The sequence below is a fragment of the Equus quagga genome, chromosome 15 (assembly GCF_021613505.1).
Source record: "Equus quagga isolate Etosha38 chromosome 15, UCLA_HA_Equagga_1.0, whole genome shotgun sequence".
NCBI lineage: Eukaryota > Metazoa > Chordata > Mammalia > Perissodactyla > Equidae > Equus > Equus quagga.
Genome location: NC_060281.1, coordinates 7,598,066 through 7,607,581, shown reverse-complemented (window position 1 = coordinate 7,607,581; position 9,516 = coordinate 7,598,066). Strand labels below are relative to the sequence as shown.

The window sequence follows — 9,516 nt, the reverse complement described above, 5'->3', positions numbered from 1 at the left end:
TTAGGTGTGTTCTCTTTGCCCTTTCAGTCCTCCAATCCCTGTATCACCAATTCCCTGTATTAATTCTCTCTTACAATCATTGGTGTGCTTCTTTTTTCCTGACTAGGACTCGGACACACACAAATGTTAGAGTTTGAGTTCTAGTGCCTTGGTGTGTGAAGGAGATAAGTATCCCTTAGCCAAGGGATCTCTCAATTACCAATTGTTGAAGTCCTTAAAAGACTGGTACTGAGAGCTTCGACAATGATATTTTATTGCCTTAAGAAATTTCCAGAAGCTTTGGGTTACAGACAAGCACATGACAAAGCTGAAATTCTGGTATTGAAAATTAAAACTTCTTACGTAATCTTTCCCACATTCAGAGCTAACCGAGCTCTACGTGGCAGTGGCCCACTCACGAGCCTGCCAGCAGAACAGAAATTGTTCTCAGGAAAGATCTGTATTCTTCATAAGGACTTCCACAGAAAGCATTACTCACATTCTCTGCAAGGCAAAGACCAAACCTTGGCCTTATATTTAAAGCCATCCATGATGCTGCAGCTACACAACTCAAACTCTCTTCCACCATCCTCGTTAGGGTGTCGCTTCCGCCCCAACTGGTTGCTGTTGCTGCCACGCCTTCTACTGTGTGTGGATTCCCACCTCCTGACCTTGGCTTACATGGTTTTCTCTGCCTAGGAGTCCTCACTGAATCTACAGATGCCTAAAGCAGTACACATCATGGGAACTCAACACGTGTTGAAACTGGCTCCCATTACCCTCCTTCTATGTTAAGCCTTCTTTAAGATTTTTCTGTTTTGAACTGCCCATAGTAGTTACTTTATGTACACATTTTGTACACAGCAAATGTTATCTTGCGAATTGCTTGTATATATGTCCAATCTTCCTTCCTAGAATATAAATTCTTTATGAACAAGCCATATATCATATATCCTTATATCCCCACAGTGCCTCACAGACCTTGCATAGAATAGTGACCAATAAATGTTTGTTGAGTGAATAAATAACCTATGAATGGTTATCTACTTTTTTGAGTCATTCCTTTCTCCTCAACTATATTATAGATACCTCCAATTCTTTTGCAAATTCAGAAGACATCAAAAATATCCAATATGCGTTATACTATGTCCACAGTGTTATAAGTTCTTCATTTGTCTAGATCTGCATAATATGTTCCATACATTAACTATTTAAATTTTGGTGCCAATTCTTTGGAACCATTTTCCATTGTAACCAAGGAAACTCAGGCTCCCGGAACTTAAGTGACCTTGTCCAAGGTCACATAGTAAGACAGTGATATTCCTGGAATCTGACAAGGGCTCTTTTCACAGACAGGGCAGGATCTCTCGGAAAGCCAGTGCTCAGACAGTGATGATGACCATGACGAGCTCACCTGACAGGCAGATTGCTCGTCTTCCCCTGCAGAGACTCGCTCCGACACCAGGAGCAACCTGGAAGGAGTGACTCACAGTTCCCAGCAGCAGTGCCAGTTCATGTGCTGGGCTTCTGATCACAAGTCGAATGAGCAGGCCAGGGAGTCGGATTTCTGCTGGATTTAGAAAAGCATCTCTGAGTGCATGACAGGAGCCCAATGGGTTGGTGACACTACTGCGGCTCTTGGAGGATCCCCACCCAGCCACCTGCCCCAGCCAGGAGCATGGCTTTGGGAGGAAGAAGGCAGGCAGCAGAGAGGTAAGTGCAGCTTCCCCAGCTCCCCATCTTCAAACTAGCGTGGTCACTGGGTGACCCGGTCCTGTACATTGGTCATAAAGTCTAGGGAGCCACTGAAAGTCTTACTGGCCCACAAAATTTCAAATACACTAGCAACATAGAGGGCCATTGTGCAGATAGTTTGAGCACACTGAAAATATGTTCCACTCCTGTTGAGCTCTCTGAAAAACAGGATTAATACAAACCTTTGATGGCACTCTCCAAAGAGGTCTTGTAGAGAAGAATATATTTTATAAAAATATTTGTTAACTTTACAGAGCTTGCAGATAATGTCAAGAGGTACCCAGGTCCTCCGGAGTGTCCAAAATACGTAATTAACATCTAATTTTCCTCTCTATAAGATTTGATACATACAATGGCCTTATTACAAGACAAACACCAGGTCAGAGCAAAGATCAAACCTGGTAAGGCTGAATTCCCTCCATCCGTTCAAGTAGATAACGTCTCTCAAACTTTGAGTCAAAAGAATCACCCCCATTGTCCCACTTCCTCCCCCGTGCCCCCTTCTTGGCCCCCTCTGGCCTCCCCTGCCCTTTGCCTAAGCTCCTGGTCTTCCCTTTCCACCTCTTTCCCTTCTCGTTCTCCCTCCTTTCTTTCTTTCTGAGGAGTAGGGGCTTACTTCCTCTAAAGCCTGCTCTGAGGAGTCAACCCTGTTTGCATAAAATAAAAGTTAGAAAACTGAAAGTTTCATGAACCTAGGGCCGAGGGGAGAGTCATGAATTTTACTGCACAGTCCATCGTCCGTAAGTTCACGCTATCGGCAGAGAACTTGGCACAGTTTTTCTGAGTAATCCCTTATCCACCCACGTCTTATGTTGGTAAACTATGTACTCAAGAGGAGTTGGCAGGAACTGTCAGAGGACTAAAAATTATAAATTAAATGTAAAAATCCGTCTGCAGTTACAGGTAAGTATTTTCACCATTAGAGAAATGTGCTATTTTGCCATTATAAATGATTCTGTAATTTGGCTTTTCACCATTATTTAGAGGTCTTTATAGGATTATGAGCAATGTTTCATTTTCTGACAAAAAGAAAATTAGCATCATGAAGATGAACTGTTGCTGGAGTTAGGGCAAGGATAATAGCAGTTTAGGTTCCTGAACATGAGCAGATAGAAAATCAATCCAAACAAACCAGCAGAAGGAAGACAAATTGGAGCCACGCAAGATGATGTAACGATGAAATGCATTCATGAAAACAGCCATGAGGTTAATTTACTTAACACTCTCTTTCATCCACGGGAGTCAGCAGATTATCCCGAGGTGAAGGAAAGGGATAGGTGTAACCTTGTAAGAGGAGAGCTGTGGGACTCAGCTTCAAACAAAGCCAGCCCGAGAAAAAGGCACAAAGGCAGAATATTGCACTTATTTGGTGTTACCGAAAGGCAGCCAGGAAAGGTTTGCCCTGTGTTTTATTCCAAAGCCTATAGTTTAAATGGGTGGTTCATGGGGCTGGTCTGGTGGTGCAGCAGCCTGGGGTTTGCCGGTTCAGATCCCAGGTGCAGACCTGTGCACCACTTGTCAAGCCATGCTGTGGCAGGCATCTCACATATAAAGTAGACAAAGATGGGCATGGATGTTAGCTCAGGGCCAGTCTTCCTCAGCAAAAAGAGGAGGATTGGCAGCAGATGTTAGCTCAGAGCTAATCTTCCTCAAAAAATTAATTAATTAATTAATTAATGGGTGGTCCAAGAAGATGCTCCCAGTTGCCTTGAAGACTCAGGCACCCAGACACAAATGACTGCCTCATATAGCCACACATGCTGTGCACTGCACAACTCCAGGGGGCGCCATTCACACGGACTATTATGTGAAAAGAGACCCCTGAATTTGTGAGATGTGGAGGCCCTGCAGAGTAAATCACTGGGGTCACATAGAACAAGAGAAGAAAGCAGGATCTAAAATTGAATATAAAGCACAGTGGTGATTTTTTTTTAATAAAACATAGATACACAAAAATGACCAGCAGGAACTACACCAAAGTAATAAAATTTCTAGAAGTACACATGCGTTCACTTTTTCTTATTCCTAGTTTTCTGTATTTTCAAATGGAATAAATTAGCAGCTTTTTAATAAATTTACATTTAATAAATTAGTAACTGAAAACATCCAAATTCATACTATTTATAGCTTCAATGTTGTAAAGTGTCAAGGATGTAATGATTAGAATGCTTTCTATACACATGGAAAATCCTCAGAAAAATTGGGCACTATTTTTCTTTTTTTTCCTTGAGTTACTTTTTTTTTACTGAAGTCATATTGGTTTATAACATTCTATAAATTTCAGGTGCACATCATTATATTTCAATTTCTGTGTAGATTACATCATGTTCACACCCAGAGACTCATTACCATCCATCATGGTACACATGTGGGTTCTACATGTGTTTACATGTTAAACTAGATTGCATTTTAAACTATTCAGTAAAATATAAGGATTCGTTTTGCTCTTGAAAGCCCTGACTTTATTGTAAATGCTAGCGAGCGTGTATCCCACACTTCTGAAGGTAGACCAGGGTTCAGGTACCACTCCCTCAGGTCTGAGGTTCTCTAAGCGCTGCCCACCTCGTGGGTTGGCTTTCATCTAGAGCTCATACCTACCAGCAGGAACTGGACCCATGTGACTCCTGGTTTACAGCCAATGGAGAGCGGGACTGTCTGCCCCTAAACCTATCACAGGCAGGAGGAGGGGACTGGTTTAGATTAACCAGGACTTACCCTGGACCAGGGATCGCTCCATCACTGCTACATACCTTGGAATGGCCAGAATCAAGGGCAAATACAGGCTTTGTGGAGCCTGGAGCTTCTTCAGTCTGGGGGTTCTCTTTAAGTAAAACAATAAAAAAAGACGAATTCATTATGAAAATAAATAGTTATTTAGAATGGGGGGAAAAACCCAAATTAGAAATTTTAAAAAGATGCAAAATGCCATAAACATCACAAAATCCAGAAAAGAGAACATAATAGTTTTACTAATTAACTTCCTGTCACATCCCTATTATACTTTTTTTACCTTTTTTTGTCCAAATTCTCTTTGATTGCCTCTTCATGTGATAATTGTGTAACAGTTGATAAAGAAAAAAATAGTAATACTATTGTCTTTCCTCTAGCATACACAATTTGAAACTCTTTTTATTATTGATAATTTCAAAAATTTCTTTTCGCTTCACAATTTGTTATCAGCAATGTCATATAAATTTGCAGGAATGTTATCAAATTTAGGTAAAACCCTATCAAGTTAATTTTTTCACATATGGCTACCAAATTCCCACAGTCTAGCTTCTGGATCCATCCCTCTCAAATGTTGAATGTCCTCTACTACCTACACACTTTCAGCACAAGGCACGACATGACCTCCTCATGGCTCCATCCATCCTGTGTATGGGTTAGCACAGCACAACATGCGATAGGACTATTTCTGGAAGCCCTTTCTACACCAAGGCAGCTAACTGTACATGGGAGTAATTGCAAACCAGGTAAATATATGCCATTAAACCCAAATAAAAATATTCCAGGGGGCCAGCCCTGTGGCATAGTGGTTAAGTTCGCTAGCTCTGCCTTGGTGACCCAGGTTCGCAGGTTCAGATCCAGGGCGCAGACCTACCCACTGCTCATCAAGCCATGCTGTGGTAGGCATCCCACATATAAAAAAGAGGAAGATGGGCACAGACATTAGCTCAGAGCCAATCTTCCTCACCAAAAAAATATACATATATATTCCCTATTCACCAGCTCCTTAACTGGATCTCAAAAATGCTCCAGGTCACTGCATATCATGCAACTGAAGGGCAAGTGTCATGGAGGGGAAGTTAGAGAGTGAAACAAAAACCAGTCCTAACTGATGAGAGTTGCAATATTCCATTACTACAAATTTTACAAAAACACATGACCAGGTTAAATCAGTATCCAGGTCCCATAAAATTGCATTCTATTTGGGAACAAGCTATCAAAAAATACTGTCTGGAAAAAAAGCAAGATAGTGCACAATAGATTTTTTTGTTATTATGACTGAATTATATCTACTTATTAGTTAATGGGTTAATAATTAGATAACATATTACACTCCTGATGCAAGTCTGTATCCAATGGCGTGAGAAAGGAGGAGGTAAACACAGAACTGTATCAGCAGAGTCTGCCATTGAAGAGCTACTGATCTGAGAGGGGCATCAGAATCTATAGGCAATCATTTTCTGCTTTAAAATAATTGATAGATTAAAAGAAAACAAATATATCTTGGCATTAATAACAGCTTCATTTCATATTATACATATTAATTAGGAAAAAAGAAAGGCTAGAATAAACCTATTCAAAAAATAGCTTGGTTGGAGAATCATACCGATGCGGTACAAAGAACAGTGCCTACCGACCGACAGCATCCGTTGTTTCATCTTGGATACAGAGCTGTTTAACATTTTCATCAGTTGTGTGGTTGATGGACTAGAGCGCGTGATGATTAAATTTACAGATAATAGCAAATTGGAATAAGTGGTTATTACTTTGGAGGACAGGATTAGAATTAAATGACCTTGCAAAGCTGGAAAAGCAGTCATATAAATAGACTGATGAGCAATTGCGTTGAGAAATGTGTGCAGAAGTACACTGAGGAATTTTCTTTTTAACTACACAAACAAAATATAGCAAATTCTTGAACAAATATTTTTTAAATGTAGAAATCACCATCCATCAGAAATTCTATACACATCAGTAAGGACAGCAATTACATTTTTAAAAATGCTTCATTTTGGAGGTGGTTTAACAACAGTGTAATTGAAAGGAAATAGAAAATAATATATTTTCCCACTACATCTGGTAGCATGAAATCTCTCCTGGGTGGAGGTTTACTGTAGTTCGGGAGAAAATGGTTTTCTGAGGGCATTTGACTACACAGCTTCTGCATCTGATAGATTTCTTCACTGAGTGGAAGGAATGTCAGAGCCGTGACACAGGGGACCTAAAATTGGGGTCTCTTTAAGTCAGTTCAACCAGTACTTATAAGACATTTACACGTAACATTGCACTAAGTACTACAGGCAACAAGATACACAGGGCATGTGTCTGTGGGCAAAGGAGGATTTAGAAGGATTGAAAACACAGCAATAAAATGCATTTTCTTCCTTAATTGAATAGTAAATAAATTCTACTTATTTCAAAACTAAAATTAGTGGCATTTGTCACTTATATGTGTCATTTCTCCAAGGTAATATTCTGAGATAAATTGAATGTTAATACAAATAAATATAGAAATATTTGAAAAAATAAGTGTGATGCCCAGAGCAACATCACAAACACACTGAGGGTAGGTTTGGCGAGTTAGTTACTAGGACTGCGCCCCACGCATATCAAAGGACCATGACTGCCTTCCAGAACATTATCGCTAGTTAAAAATCAGTGCATATGTTTATTCTGGGCACGGGTCATTTTATTACTCTGCTTTGCTGGTATATGAAAGCCAGTCGCAAAGGTTTAAGGATGTCTCAATAACTTCGCTGAGAGAGTGAAATATATAAAAAGATAGGATTAAAACAGTGGAATTAGGAAACATCTGAACCCAGGAACCCCATGGAAAACAAATCATCATTTATATTTTATGCATGTGATTTCATCCAATTTTAAAGATAACCTATGAATGATTTACAGTGTTTCCCCACTCTAACATACGTGTTAGCTGTACTTTATCATCAAGGATAATAAATGCTCTAAGAAATTTCCTACTCCATAGAAAATAAGCATCACTTCAAGAAAAAGCAACCTTTATTGTTTCTTAGGGAAGGTTTCAATATATCATTTCTTTACAAAAATAATAAATTTAAGGTTTGGGGGTATAGAATATTTGACAGTCTTAGCAGTAGAGGGCCATTTTGTAACTTGCACTTCCCCCAAAAGCACTGCAGATTTAAAATCCTCCTCTGAGTAAACTCTCTGTGGCTGTAAGTCTCAGGACTGGTGTTACTACTTCAATGGGATTTTTTGCATTGTATTTCCTCATAATTATAAAAGGTCACATATCAAATGAATTAGAGGGAGTGCCTTTGGTGGGAGAGGAGAGAATGGGAGCAGGGATTGAGAAGTAAGGTAAAAAGTTTAAAAAAAGACTAAAATAAGAGGAGCTTTCATGGACTGAGGATGAGAATAAAGTAAAATGAATTAAGGAGAATAATGTTCTTAAGCGTTCTAAAGTTTAAAAAGTATTTTAAAAAGGGAGGGTGGCAGTATTTCCTGGGTGGGACAAAACTCACCTTGCACAGTGGGTTTCAAGTTTTCACTAGAGCAGTGGTTCTCAGAATGTGGCCCCTGGACCAGCAGCATCAGCATCCCTGGGAACTTGTTAGCAATGGAAATTATCAGGCCCCATCCCAGAGCTAGTGAACCAGAAACTCTGGGTGGGGCCCAGTAATCATAGTTTAACAAAGCCATACAGGTGATTCCACTGCGTTCTAGAGGTGGAGGACAATATTAACAACACCTGGGAGCTTTTAGACCTCCCAAAGCCTGGTCCCAGGCCAATTAAACCAGAATCTCTGGGGAATGTGGTTTTCAACACTCAGGTGCTTCCAGTGTTGGGCAGAGAATCACTTCCGGAAAGGACCAACTGGCTGAGCTCCAAAATTAACCCAGCTTCAACAGGATTCGTTGAATCTTGAACTAGTTGCTTTACTTTTTTCTGAATGAAAGATTTTCTTAAAAGAAATATGAAAACCACAAACTGAGTACCGTGAGAACTGATTAATTCTATTTCAATCCATTAATGCCCTCGTCGGCAGATCTGCACCCCGAGGGAATGGGGACCCTACAGCTCAATGTTTGTATGTGCGGAGAGGAGGAAGGGAGGGTGACCATCCAGACCCCTGCAGCACGGTGAGGACACCTGCACAGCCAAGAATCTGGAGAAAGGGCCACAGCCCCAGTGAAGGGGAGGCTGGGGGAGTCCCACCACGGACATACAGGCGGGCCCAGACAGGGGTTTAAAAGAACAAAAAGTGGATATGGTGTTACAGCCAGATCTCAACTGCGTCAATCAGAGCTTACATGAGGCTTGCCTTGTACAGCCAAAATGGAGATTAGTCAGATATAAAGATAAGTTATCTGTGAAATTATTTTGCAAAATAGTGGGGAAATTTTTTTTAAATTGCTGACTTTGAATGTACATGCAAATTTCCAGGCACTTATCTCAGCAGGTTGTACCCAATCATCGCCTTTAAGGTTCTTTGGAATATGAGCTGGGTGTTTACCATAAGGAAATGACAGGTTTTTCAAGAGACGGTGTTTCCCAGGCTTCCCGTTGGGAGCTGGCAGCAAGAGAAAAGCCCAGGACTTTTCTGCTACTGGTTTCTCTAGCACCAAGATTTCAAGAAATTGTGCTGAAAGTTTAGCAAACACCATTGGAGGGATTTCCATTCTTCATAAAAAAGAATAAACACACAAAACCTGGGATAATAATTTAGCAATTGAATTATAAAACATGAATATTGGATATTACAAGTTAAAAGAAATTAGATTAGTTTAACTTTCAATTGAAGACACTAGGTGATGAAGTTACATAGAACTTTAAGCTGTATTAAATAATTAAGAAGATTTGAAATTTGGTCCAGACATATAAAATACTGCAGGTACAAAGAAATAGAAGGCAAAAGAGAAAAAAGAATAGTTGGGAGTCTCAACAGTATAATTTCTTATTTTTAGAACTGCATCCAAATGTGCTTTAGTTTTCCCTACAATAGTTTAGAAACTTTAGCTGCCCCAGAGTCACCTGTGAGGTTTGTTAAAACACAGATTGCTGGCCCTCAT

General features: G+C 40.1%; 1 protein-coding gene across 1 annotated transcript in view; it reads left to right on the top strand.

Annotated features, from left to right (window-relative positions):
• The first annotated feature begins 1,583 nt into the window (after positions 1 to 1,583).
• PTP4A1 (protein tyrosine phosphatase 4A1) overlaps positions 1,584 to 9,516 on the top strand; it is a 39,184-nt gene continuing 31,251 nt past the window's right edge. The window contains exon 1 of the mRNA XM_046639443.1: positions 1,584 to 1,692. The gene's annotated coding sequence lies outside the window, so the exon portion shown is untranslated. The remainder of the gene's footprint in view (positions 1,693 to 9,516) is intronic.